The sequence below is a fragment of the Rhinatrema bivittatum genome, chromosome 5 (genome assembly GCF_901001135.1).
Source record: "Rhinatrema bivittatum chromosome 5, aRhiBiv1.1, whole genome shotgun sequence".
NCBI classification, from domain to species: Eukaryota; Metazoa; Chordata; class Amphibia; order Gymnophiona; family Rhinatrematidae; genus Rhinatrema; species Rhinatrema bivittatum.
The window spans coordinates 127814162-127828791 of record NC_042619.1 but is presented as its reverse complement, the minus strand read 5'-3'; positions in this window follow the sequence as shown (position 1 = coordinate 127828791).

The following is a 14630-nucleotide window of genomic DNA, read 5'->3' as shown; positions in this document are numbered from 1 at the left end:
GGACAAATTAGTAGCCTTGGCCACTCAGATTGATCATCGGCTCCAGGACAAGGTGAAGGAATTTCGCCCTAAGGGGTTACCTGGGTTGGAACAGGCTAGTCCTATATCCGCACCTCAGATGGTTCCAGTAATTCTTGCTGCTCATAAAGAAGAACCAATGCAACTTTGGTCATGGACATTTTACTTCAAAAGAAAGAAGACTTCGGAGGAAGCGCAGCTTTTGCATGTACTGTGGTCAGCCCAGCCATAATGTCTCTACATGCTCCTTTTGTCTGGGAAACAGATGGGCCTAAGTCCTGCAGGAGGACTGTTCTTAGGCCACACTGCGTCCTCTCCTCCACTTTCTCTTCCAGTCTCCTTGACTCACAAACCGGTCACGGTTCAGACTCCTGCCCCGGTGGACTCAGGGGCAGAAGGCAACTTCATTCTCAGATGTCTAGTGGAGGACGTGAAGAGTCCTTTCATCAAGCTGAAAGATCCACTACTATGTCATCTTTTGAAGTGGGCTATGGACGTTCCCCAACACCACCACTTCCACTGAAGCTCAGTGACATCCCAGCAGCTCAATCCACTGCTGCTGATATTCATAACGCTTTCTATGTTTCATCTCTGAAACCACTCTTACTCAGCGGATTTTCCTCCAGACCTCAGGATCCACCTGCCATCAATGCAGAAGACAACTTAGAATTCAAAGTTGAAGAGGTCTTGGATGTTCGCAAGAGAGGCAATACTTTTGAATACCTTCTAAAGTGGGAAGGTTTTGGCCCCAAAGAAGACTTTTGGGAACCTCAGACCAATATTCTGGACAAAGAGATGCTTCGTCAGTTCCACCTCGCGCATCCTTCAATAACCTAGCCTGGTACCCGAAGAGGAAATCTCCCTTTGAAGGGGGGTACTGTTGGGACCTTCGCTGCCTGACGTCTCCACCCCGCCCTCCTTACCTCTTTGGCAACTCCCTCTTTGCCTGTTTGGATACCACGGCATCATTCTGCCGTTCTCCTCCGGCGTCCCCGGACCGGCAAGACGCTGCAGTCCGCCATGTTCCCAGCAGCCTAAGGGCGCGCACGTGGCACGGCCCAGACTGAAGTACCAGCAAGGGCGCAAACCTCAGGGGTGTCCCCCTGAGGTGACGTCATCCGCACCGGATATTTAAGGGCTCTGTATTTGCTAACTAACTGAGTTAGCAAGGAGTTTCTTGGAGTTACTCTACGGAGTTTCTCTACTCTAGCTACTCTGCCTTCTCGGACTTACTAGGGGTGCCCGCTCCTCAGGGGCCTCATTTCTCTTTTGCTTTTCAGATCAGACTGGAACTGGTACTTGCTCCTTGAGGGCCCTCGTTCCCTGTCTTACTTCTGAATACCACTTCTGCCAGGAAGTCTTCGCTGTCTACATCTACAGTGAGTTACCATTTCTCTCTCAGAGCTTTCCCTGGAACCAGGTACTCGCTCCTCGAGGGCCTACTTCATTCCTGATCTTGGGCTTCTTCTAAGAGACTGTTGTGTGAGTGTTACCATCAAGGTTATGTTCCTGAACTCTGCATACCGTGCCTACTCACTATATTCAGTTTCTCTACAGCTCAGTTATCCAGGATCGCTGTTCCAGTATCTGAGGGACTACAGCCCAGCCGGGCACTACCAGCTCACTACTTCCACCTCTGGTAGTTCAATATACTGTTTAATAAAAGAACTAGTATGTGTCTGTCTCCATACTCTGAGCCTAACCGGTGGTCCCTCTCGGGATCTTCCCCCTGGGGGCGTGGTCATCTGCCACCAGCCCAAGGATCCACCCACAACTACCACGAACACTAACAATTGCTTCTTTGGCTTGACCTCGGACCATTCTTGGACTTTGTTGGATCGCCGCCTGCCTCGACTCAGTACGTTTTCCGGACTTCGCTGTTGGCTGCCTGCCCTGACCCCTAAGAACGTCTTGATTCTGCTTGTGCCTACTGTCCTTCATGGGATTCTTCACTTTCAGAGACTTGCGCCTAAGTCCAGCTAGCACGGGTGCCCAAGGATTCAACCTGTGGGGAACGAGGGTTGATATTGGTGAAGGTCCTGTTGGCTCTCTGCATCGGCTAGCTCCACCAGCCGATGACAAGGACCTGCAGGGCTCCTCCCTGCAGGTAGCATAAACCTCGTCTCAGTCTAAGGGTCCACACCAGTATCAGGAAGTAGTCATTGCAACTTTATAAAATATGAAATTAAAGAGACGACTCAGATGAAGTAGGAGACAGAAGAGCTGGGGGTGGGGGTGTTATCTTCTGTGTTGGGGCACAAACCAGAGCAGGGCTATGGAGATGTTCTCTGCTTGCAAAAAGATGTTAACAATACATAATCACACATAAAGAAGAGAAACTGTCAATGTACAAAAGATAAGGACTCAAATGTCACACACCCCCCCCCCCCCCCCTTTATTTTTCTAGGATGATCACCCTTACTTAGTTTGTACACAGCTTGGTTATCTGAACCAAAGGACAGAGTTTCTGAGAAACAGAGAGTTGTTGGAATAGATACAATAGACACAACATTAGATAGCAGTTAAAGAGTGTACCAAGCTAATTCTAGAGTTATTTCACATGTAATGCATATATGAGAAATAACCATTCTTTGAAGTAGACAAAGCTCAGCTGAGTTTTGGTGCACCTCATCTTCATTATGTTCTCCCTTCATTGGACAATCAACAGTGCATTGGACAATAAGCTTTCAGAGACTGGACCAACTCAGCTAACCCCAAGGTCCTGATTACTTTCCTGACTGTGACATTTTTGTTATCAGGAGTATGAGACTTCTAGTTCAATCTCCCCTGATTCTGAGACTGCAGTCATCCTGACTCCCCCCCCCCCATTCTCACCCAAAAGACTGATATGAAGTACCAGCACCACTTTAGGCCTTTGACGCCAAGGATATCTATAAGTAACAATGGAGACAGGTACAAAGACTTGCCAGCATCTTCTGGAACCGCTGGAAACATGTGTACCTCACAACTGCGGAGCCACTACACAGGGGCGGCTCAAGATTATTTACTCCCTGAGGTGAGGGATGAGACGTTGCCTCCCCCTCAAAAGGCACAGCACAGGAATAATTACTAGAGGAGGCAAGGGGAGGGGTCCCCTTTGGAGTCTAGCTCTTCCAATGATTTGATATACTGGGGAAGATAGGGTCAGGGTTCCCAGAAGAAGGGACATAGACTTATCAGTGATAATATTTCTAGGAAGCTGACAAGCTTGCCACACTCCTGGGAATCCTACCACCTACCTCCACAGTTCCCCAGTATCTGTCTCTGGGGATTTGGGTGAATGGTAGGAGTCTGTGTATGGTGCACTCTCTCAGGACCTGGTGCAAGGGTAGTAGGTTTCCTAGACAACCTTGTGCCATTCCACTTTCTCCAGCTCTACGCACACACACATAAATAAAAAATGTGCATTTATTTTAAAATTTCTTATGAACCAATTCCCCAACCTCAACCTAAAAAAGGAGTTTTTACATAAAAAAAGAACATTCAGAGTACAGTTTTCTGAGATACAAAAAATCACTTACAGCAATATGTATTTTAAATTTACATGTACTGCTGTGGCCAATCTTACAACCCAAATGTCAAAAAACTGGTGAGATATGTGATGAAGATATCAACAAATTATGAGAAAAATCACATATATTAAATGTGAATTATTGAATAAGTTACACCCTCATACATGAGCTGTTGTACACTTACGCTGGGACAGCGTTTTAACTCTTATGCACTTGTTGCAATTGTGCATGCTCACTTAGGTTAATCATGGGGTAACCCTTTTCATTTCACGTAGAAGTGGGCCGCTCTTTTAAAACAGAGAAAAAAATTATTTTAATATTTTTTGAAGAGCAGAAAAACACTTGGGACCCATATAATATTAGGCCTATTGTAAAGCACATTGTGTGTAGGCTAGGCCCTCAGAAAGCCATGATTAAACAGAATCAAAATATAGTAAAACTCCCATACCAAAACAGCACTAACTGCCAGCACTCAAAACAGTAACAACACTACCAAAGAAAAGGCAATGCTACAAATATTACACTAGGTCTTAAAACGCCAATACACCTCTTTTTAGGTAAACAGAATAGGCTAAGCTGCTAAAGCTATCTACACAGAAATTAACACTAGCAGAATACCTCACCTCAATCCGAAATGCAGAACACAGACAGACTTTCACCAAATAAGAATAAAAAGACCATAAAGTCAGGGCTGGATTTAAAATTATGGCACCCATAGGCAGAGAACTCAGAGTAGAAATATTTTCCCCTGGTAATCACAGAACAATGAGGGGAGTCCCAATTTATGGGTGCCTTCAGAATTTGGCACCCAAGGCATCCAAGGCCTATGTTGCCTTCCTAAATCCAGCCCTACATAAAGTATAAATAGAAAGATGCAGACAAAAACTGAATTGGAAGCTACTACAATCTAGACTCGTATTGGAAACTACAATCTAGACTACTACAATCTAGACTCGAAACATCACCATTCCTCATAAAACAAAATCAAGAAACGTAAACAATCATAAATAGTAAACCATAATAATAAAAAGAATATTTCAAAACAGATGACAAACATAATATCTAATAATTTAAAAGAATTAAAAAAAACCTTTAATGTTTCCAAAAACATCAATTAAATATTTCAAAACAGCAGATATATCAAATAACACACAATAATAAAAATTATTAAGGATAAAACATTTCCCACCCTCCATACCTGGGAAACTTGATTTACAGTCCATCTGAGATTATGGATTAGTGGAGGAGAGATGGAGTGGCAGGGGAGGAGAACTTTCTCCTCTCTCTCTCTCATAGACACACAAGTTGATTCACATGAACATATACACTCATACACCTTTTTACCCTCTCCTCTCATTCCACTTTTCCCTCCCTTTTCTGCACTCACTCACCTTTCAGTTGAGACACCTTTCACTTCACTTCCTACTAACCTTCCTTTACTCCCATTCACCCTTCTCTTCCCTCTGTCACTCACCCTCACCCCTCTTCTCTGTCATTCACCCCTCCTCTCCCAGTCACTCTCATCTACTCACCGTTACTCACCTCCACTTAGCCTTTTCTCTCCGGTCATTCACCTCCACTCACTCCTTCCCTTTACTCTCACTCACCCCCTCACTTCCTTGCTTTCCTGATCACTTATCCCCTAACTCCCACTCACCCCTTCCCTTTGTCATTCCCACTGACACCTCCCACTCACCTCCATATACCCCTTCCTTTATTCTGCCACTCACTGACCTTCCCTGTCACTCACCTCGTCACTCCCACTGACCCACAACCACCCTCCCCTCCTATCCACCCTCCCACTCCCTTGCCTCCTCTCTGTCACTCATCACTCTCACTCTCACCTCCTTCTGTTCCCACTCACCACCCCCACCTTTCCATCTCAGTCAGACCTTCCATATAACCCCTCCCTCCCAGGTTCTCATCATTGTCTTAATCATTTGGCAGATTACTATTGATGCTGCCATGCTGGGTCTCATCTCAAACAGGTCAACCTTACCTAAGAGATATATACAGATGAACTACCCAAGGCAATACAGGGGTGGGAGACAATGTTTGGAAGTCTGCCTGTTCCCAAACAACAGCAGGCCTCACTGTCTGCTCTTGGCTAGTGGGAAATCTGTATCCTATACACCTCCTTGATTCTTCCTCAGTTGTCACACAGCAGCTGATGCAGTCTTCTAACTGCAAGTAGATGACATCTTTTTTAAACTGTTAGATCTATAAAAAAGCTTGTACATTGAGTGCCTTTTAAGTGGAGTGAGGACACAAGTAAGGGGCTCTAAGTAATCTCTTCTGTGGTGATTAGTGTCACTTCACCTAACACTACACAAGAATTACATGTACACTATCTACTCTCTGGGTCTGACACTTGCAGCTGCCCATTTCTGCTCCATAGAGATGAACAAGACCTAGTGCGTTGTGTACTTTGCTAGTAGGCTACTGACTAAAAATGTATGTGATCACTGCACTTGGTGCTAGTCCAAGAGAGAAGGTCCATTGCTTGATCAGAGGTGATAGATCTTCATAATGGAAGAAGCCAATGGTTTATTATAACTGCACTATGACATTAGCATAGCTATCACCAACAGAGTGAAGACATTGCTACATCACCTCTAGCCAAGCATTTCTACATCTATTCTACTGGACAGTGCATGGAAGTAAACACTAGCTAGTTAATGGCCATCTCACATACATGCCCAGGCACCCAAGAGTTAGCTAAGAGTATGCTCTCTGGAGAAGGCAACACAAGCCTCTTGTGAAGCTCTACAGTAAGGAGTTTCCAGTTTTGCTCTTGCTGTTTACCTTGGGAGCTTTCAATGTTATGTCCTAGCCCATATGATTTTGCATGTAAGAAATGTGCCTGTTTGGAATGGGCAATGGCACTCTGGTATGCAAGGTCATGGTGGTCCCCAACCTTTTACCTAGTGAACTCTTAAGACAAAAACCACACAATGAAAAGACACAACTCGAAAGTGAAATTTCAAAGTATGTGACTACTTTGGTAACTCCACATGTTGTATAATAGAGTCAAAGCAAATCAATGTCTTTGGTAATCACATTTTGCAAGGACAAGATATCAGATAGCACATGACATTGTAACTGAAATGATCAGCATATTTAGTGGACAAATGTACTTACATTGTTACACTTGGAACATAATATATACAGTATTACAATCTTCTCCTTTTGCAAAATCATGATGACAGTAAAGAAGATAGAAAGCGGAAGTGGCACCCAATATCTACAATACAGCTCTAATGTTAGAGCTGATGCCAACACAACTATGTGATGGCAAGTGAAAGGCCAGACAGTCCATGTTGAAAGAGTGCACTCAAAGGAGACAACCTAAGAGCCAAGGCAGCAGAGTTCAAGTAGCATGCAGCAGGACCAGAACAAGGACCAGAGAGCGAGCAGGTCTAGGACTAGAGAGTACTTTATGGAGGCAGCAGGACCAGGACTGGAGAGTGCAACATGGAGGCAGGAATCCCAGGAGATGAGGCAGCAGCAAGATGAGATGAAATGAGAAACCAGCAGCAGGACCAGGATATGAGACATGATGAAAAGAGACAACAGCAGGGCCGTGACTGGAGACCATATCAGGGAGGCAGGAGTATTGGCAGAGCACAGAGGAGGGCATTATAAGTAGGCAGCAGGACAACACAGGCAGACAGTAGACCATACCCATCAGCAAGCCGGCACAGGAACACTGTAGTCAGAATGGGCCCAGCACACTTCTTCCATCTAGCTAGCATATGAACTCTGTAGTAAGAACAGGCCCAGCAGGTTTCTTCCATCTAGCCAGCACAGGAACTCTGTACAGAGGACTGGCCAGGCTTGTTTGGAAAATTCTTCTTCAATTGCATTATTTTTCCTTTACCCCTGGGGCCTCATGGGCCTTTACTTCTGCAGGGCGTTTTGGCTGGGGGTGGCATCTGTTTGGAGGGCCTACCCCTGGTCCAACCTACTAGCTGGGAACTGCTGCATGGACTGGATTCCTGGGAAGCTGGGAATGGCACTTGTGGAGGTTCTGGGAAGCCTAGAAGAATTTCTGTCAATGTTTTGGCCATGTTGTTTATGGATGTTTCCACAGCGGTTAGGCTCTGCATAAGGGCTGCTGTCTGATCTCACAGGACCTGCGTGTGGCTGATCTGAGCCCTCCTCAGGCACACCAGCCCTGCCTGTATGTGGTGGTGGTGGTGGATGCCATGCCTCCTTTCCATGTAATCTCGCGCATTGTCTGTTCCATTGCTGCTGGTGCTGTGAGTGCTGTGGTTGGTGGTGTTTAAGACTTTGTCTGGCACTCCAAAGCCGGCATGTCCGGGCTGGTGGGCTTATCTTGCTGGGTGTCAGCTGCCTCCTGCTGGTGATGAGGCATGCTGTGGAGGTAGGCGGGGATGGCTGAACTTCCTCCCCTGGCAGGGCTGAGTACTCTATGAAGCTGGTCAGGTTAAGGCTCAGGTTGAGTGGTAGGGGTGCCAGCATCTGAAGGTGTTCTCCTGGTGGCTACTGCTTTTGTTGCTGCTGCTCCTTTTTCTCTTCATCCCACCACTGGGTTTTAGCATCCATTTGGAGGAGTGCACTGAAAGGTGGGGCTGCGCTGCTGGTCCCTGGGTCTTCACTGCTGGTCCCTGGGTCTTCACACTGGGTCTGCGCTGCTGGTCCCTGGGTCTTCACTGCTGGGACCAGCAATTTCCTGGGTGAGAGCTGTGGAAACAAAGAAGAAGACATAAGTAAGGAAGCTAAGACGTACACATGTACTGTTTGGCATAAGATGCGCACTTTGCATCAATCAATGTGAACAACTGAGGTGGCCTTGACATTTACAGGAGAGGTGAACTTACTGGCTTCGGCATGCGTGGTGTCCAGCCATTCATCCATCCCCTCAAATACATCCAGTCCCAGCCATTTGATCAGGCAATCCTCCATGGGGGGTCATCAAAATGGGACAAGGGGCTCTTTCTCCAGTCTGGTGCAGATATTTATTCTGACTTGCCACTTTGTTCTTCAGCTAGGCTTTATGTCACGGTAATGGTGGGCCTCCTGCTCTCCAGTCTTTTTTTACTCCACTGCGGCAGGATATGGCCTGGGAGATAGTGCCTTTAACATGAAGGAATCATAAACATTATAGTCATATTACAAATATCTGTAATTGATAAACAAAGACAATTTAAAAATATCCCATAATCTCAAATGATCAAAATACAATGTGTCATTCACAATTTATTAAACATTGTATCACTTCTAAGCCAGTGAGACAATGAATGTAACAAATAAAGCATGTGTCACAAAGTAGCTGACAAATGTTAAAGTTGATGGTAGAATATGTTTTAATCTTCATGTACTTAAATCTATTCCTACTGGAATGTGTCCATTTTTAAAAAACGGGAGATTTGTTGGTCCTTGAATGCTTTCCTAATCAGATGTGTCTGTTTTCTATGATGTATATGTATCATTATGGTAACTTTGTTCTCTTTGGAATACATGAGTTGTTTGTAGCAAATTAGTTAGATAGGATTTTATGTGTGAGTGTGTATGAATGTATATAAGTTGTGATTTTACAAATGCTTATGTATGATTAATATCGATAACATGTTCATTACATGCAATTTCATTGTATTTTGATCATTTGAGATTATGGGATATTTTTAAATTGTCTTTGTTTATCAATTAAAGATATTTGTATTATGACTGTAATGTTTATGATTCCTTCATGTTAAAGACAGTTGAATTTTGGAATCAGTTTGTTCTACCTTTTGTTGATTTGCACCTTTCTGGGCGATAGTGCGCCAGATCTGGTCCTTGGCTGCCCTGGACATCTTGGCTGCATGCTGAACAGCATGCTGTAGTTCTCGAGAACCTCAGCAATGATCATGTCGTTGTCCTCAATGCTGAACTTTAAAACACAAAGACAGGTTCGCCCTGCTGCCTGACTACCAGATGAACAGAGAGATGTCACTTTTGGAGAGGTGTCACTTTCCTCGCTCTCGCTCCCACTCCCTGCTGTCATCCAATGTTCCCTCTAAGGATTGGGTTGCTGTGTGCAAACATTTTTGGTGTCATTACCCTGTGAGCACTACTTTCTAGGGATGTGAATCATTTTTGAATGATTAAAATTATCGTCAGATAATTTTAAAATCGTCCTAAATCGTCAGAGTGCATGATACAATACAATACCCTGATTAAGTACACCGACTTCTGCAAGATCTTGCCTACGCCTTGTATATTCCTGTAAATAGTCCGTTGCAGTTTTTATTTATTGCTTTAATTCCTCCACCTCCTGCTCTTTGTATACTCCTCCTTGTTCGCTGTAATTTCTATCTTTAAAGTTACATTGTAAACCGGTATGATGTATGCATACTAATACCGGTATATAAAAGTTTTTAAATAAATAAAATAAATAAATGCCCCCGATTTATCATCATAAATCGTCCTAAATCGTTAAATAGGGCACGGGAATTATTTGGGGGAGGGTGGGAAAACCGGCACACCAAAACAACCCCTTAACCCACCCCGACCCTTTAAAACCAATTCCTTACCCTCCCGAACCCCCCCAAAATGTTAAATTACCTGGTGGTCCAATGGGGGGGTCCTGGCGCGATCTCCCATTCTCGGGCCGTCGGCTGCCACTAATAAAAATGGCGCCGATGCCCCTTTGCCCTTACCATGTGACAGGGTATCCGTGCCATTGGCCGGCCCCTGTCACATGGTAGGAGCACTGGATGGCCGGCGCCATCTTTAAAGATGGCGCCGGCCATCTTTACTCATCTTTACTCATTATACTATACTCTATAATAGGGGCTGATGAGTAAAGATGGCCGGCGCCATCTTTAAAGATGGCGCCGGCCATCCAGTGCTCCTACCATGTGATAGGGGCCGGCCAATGGCACGGATACCCTGTCACATGGTAAGGGCAAAGGGGCATCGGCGCCATTTTTTTTTAGCGCAGCTGATGCCTGGGAATGGGAAATCGTCCCCCGAGGCCCCCCTGGACCACCAGGTAATGTTAAAAGGTTTTGGGGGGGTCGGGAAGGTGGGGGAGGCTAAGTGGGGTTGATTTAAAGGGTCGGGTGGGGGTTTTTTTAGTGGCGCGGGCCTCCCTAAAAAAAAAATTAGCGATGTGAATTGGAATCGGAAACTATTCCAATTCACATATCTTAACAATCAGATTTCCCCCCCCCCCCCCAGCCGAACCTGATCGTTAAGATGATCTGGCACACGATTCACATCTCTACTACTTTCTTAGATGCAAAAAGTCTATCAATTTTGTACTCACAGCAATCCAGTCCTTAGAGGGAACAGTGGAGCAGCAAGCAATCAAACTTTCTTACATACACACACTTGCATATTCACTCTCATACTCTTTTTCACATATACACGTTCACTCTCATGCCTCTCATACACTCCTCAGACTCAGGCACACACTCACTCAGTTCTCCTCTTCCACACACAGACTCATCTCAGTAACTGCAAACCCCTTAATTGCCAAACACTTTGAGAAGTAACACAAACCCCTGCAAAAAAAAAAAAAAGAAACCTAGAACCTTGCCATATCATACCATACCAGCACTATTTCAGGATTCAGCCTTATCTATGACACAGGAGCAATGCAAATATTATACCATGTCCTAGACTACAAATATACCACCTACCTCTCCAAAGCCCCAGAGAAAAATGTCATGCCAGTAGCCATACTGCACCTCAATCACACATGCAGAACACAGATGGAACCTTACCCAATACAGAATAAGGGACTACAAATTAGAAACCGAACAGGCAGTCAAAAATACAATGGAGAGCCCGAGAAGCCAGACTCTGTAAGTGGAATACTGATGAAAGAACAAAAATTGGAAGAAGGATCCATCTGAAGAAAATAGGATAAAATATAAGCATTGTCAAGCTAAGTGTAAAACATTGATAAGACAGGCAAAGAGAGAATTTGAAATGAAATTGGCCATAGAGGCAAAAACTCATAATAAAAACTTTTTAAAATATATCCAAAGCAAGAAACCTGTGAGGGAGTCAGTTGGACCATTAGATGACAGAGGGGTTAAAGGGGCTCTTAGGGAAGATAAGGCCATTGCAGAAAGACTAAATTAATTCTTTGCCTCCGTGTTTACTAATGAGGATGATGGGGAGATACCAGTTCCGGAGATGGTTTTCAGGGGTGATGAGTCAGACGAACTGAACAAAATCACTGTGAACCTGGAAGATGTAGTAGGCCAGATTGACAAACTAAAGAGTAGCAAATCACCTGGACCGGATGGTATGCATCCTAGGGTTCTGAAGGAACTCAAAAATGAAATTTCTGATCTATTAGTTAAAATTTGTAACCTATCATTAAAATCATCCATTGTACCTGAAGACTGGAGGGTGGCCAATGTAACCCCAATATTAAAAAAGGCTCCAGGGGCGATCCGGGTAACTATAGACTAGTGAGCCTGACTTCAGTGCCGGGAAAAATAGTGGAAACTATTCTCAAGAACAAAATTGTAAAGCATATAGAAAGACATGATTTAATGGAACATATTCAACATGGATTTACCCAAGGGAAGTCTTGCCTAACAAATATGCTTCATTTTTTTTGAAGGGGTTAATAAACATGTGGATAAAGGTGAACCAGTAGATGTAGTGTATTTGGATTTTCAGAAGGCATTTGACAAAGTCCCTCATGAGAGGCTTCTACAAAAACTAAAAAGTCATGGGATAGGAGGCGATGTCCTTTCGTGGATTACAAGCTGGTTAAAAGACAGGAAACGGAGAGTAGGATTAAATGGTCAATTTTCTCAGTGGAAAAGGGTAAACAGTAGAGTGCCTCAGGGATCTGTACTTGGACCGGTGCTTTTCAATATATATATAAATGATTTATTTTATTTATTTTTTTGGTTTTTATATACCGGAAGTTCCTGTATACAATACATATCATTCCGGTTCACATTTAACAGAAATAACTATCGCCGGGGAGGCGGTTTACATGGAACATATCGAATATAATGAATGGATAATAATCAAAAAATCTATTATGAAACAACTAAGATCAACTTAGAAAACAACTTGAAAACAACTTGAAACATAAAACTGAAGCAATATGAACATTACAATAATGCTGTGAGACAAGGCTGGAAGTTTGTTTTTCTTGCTTTTAGCTCTCTGGGAAAGCTTGATGGAAAAGCCAAGTCTTGAGTTTCACTTTGAAAGTAGTATGGCATGGTTCAAGGCGGAGGTCCGGTGGTAGTGATGAGTGAGGTTATCAAATTTGCAGATGATACAAAATTATTCAGAGCAGTTAAATCACAAGCAGACTGTGATACATTGCAGGAGGACCTTGCAAGACTTGAAGATTGGGCATCCAAATGGCAGGTGAAATTTAATGTGGACAAGTGCAAGGTTTTGCATATAGGGAAAAATAATCGTTGCTGTAGTTACACGATGTTAGGTTCCATATTAGGAGCTACCACCCAGGAAAAAGATCTAGGCATCATAGTGGATAATACTTTAAAATCATCAGCTCGGTGTGCTGCAGCAGTCAAAAAAGCAAATAGAATGTTAGGAATTATTAGGAAGGGAATGGTTAATAGAACGGAAAATGTCATAATGCCTCTATATCGCTCCATGGTGAGACCAACCTTGAATACTGTGTACAATTCTGGTCGCCGCATCTCAAAAAAGATATAGTTGCGATGGAGAAGGTACAGAGAAGGGCAACCAAAATGATAAAGGAGATGGAACAGCTTCCCTATGAGGAAAGGCTGAAGAGGTTAGGGCTGTTCAGCTTGGAGAAGAGACGGCTGAGGGGGGATATGATAGAGGTCTTTAAGATCATGAGAGGTCTTGAACGAGTAGATGTGACTCGGTTATTTTCACTTTCGAATAATAGAAGGACTAGGGGGCATTCCATGAAGTTAGCAAGTAGCACATTTAAGACTAATTGGAGAAAATTCTTTTTCACTCAACGCACAATAAAGCTCTGGAATTTGTTGCCAGAGGATGTGGTTAGTGCAGTTAGTGTAGCTGGGTTCAAAAAAGGTTTGGATAAGTTCTTAGAGGAGAAGTCCATTAATGGCTATTAATCAATTTTACTTAGGGAATAGCCACTGCTATTAATTGCATCAGTAGCATGGGATCTTCTTAGTGTTTGGGTAATTGCCAGGGTCTTGTGGCCTGGTTTTGGCCTCTGTTGGAAACAGGATGCTGGGCTTGATGGACCCTTGGTCTGACCCAGCATGGCATGTTCTTTCTTTTTTTTTTTTTAATCTTTATTTATCAATTTTCACTATATAATTCATATATTAATACATTACATAGTTGTAGTAATAACAATGAGTGGTTAATAAAATGCATTGTATACTTATTTCCTACAATGAGGAAAAAAGAAAGGAAACAAATCTTGACAAAAAAATAAATAAAAAATTAAACCACTACATTTAATTATCAATCATATTGGAGGGTCATTATTCCTGAAAAAATGGGAGCTTAACAAGAGAAACAAAAACATTCAAACTATTGCATTCCCTATGTCTTTTTCTTTTCTTTATTGCCTTGTTAACTAGAAACTGGGGTAGATGTTGGCATGTTCTTATGTTCAAATGTGCAATGCACATTCCCAAAGATAACATATGCCAATTATTAAAAATTCAAAATAATTTTTTTTTTTTTTTTTAAAATCTTTGTTGTCTGATTTTTTTCCACATTCTTTTTCTAGGTCATTTCCCAATTCCTTTTACAGGATCTCTTTTTATTTCTCTGTTTCTTCTCTCTCTCTCTACCTGTCTTCTTCCCTTTCTCCTTCAAACGCATATTCAGGCGCTCATTCTCACACACTATGTCTATCTCCCAAATGCTCTCTCACACATACAAGCTCCCATGCTCACATGCTGTGGCTTTCACTTTCATATGCTATTTCTCTCTCATACATACACACTAGAGATGTGCATTTGTTTTTCACAAATTAGACAATGTCAACGAAATTGTCTAATTCGTCATTGTTCGGCAAGCCCAAAAAAAGAAACAAATTTCAAGGAATTTTCAGGTTAAAGTCATTTTTTTTATTACTGCGCACTAATGGACGTTACTGTGCACCTAATATCTGGTAGTGCGCAG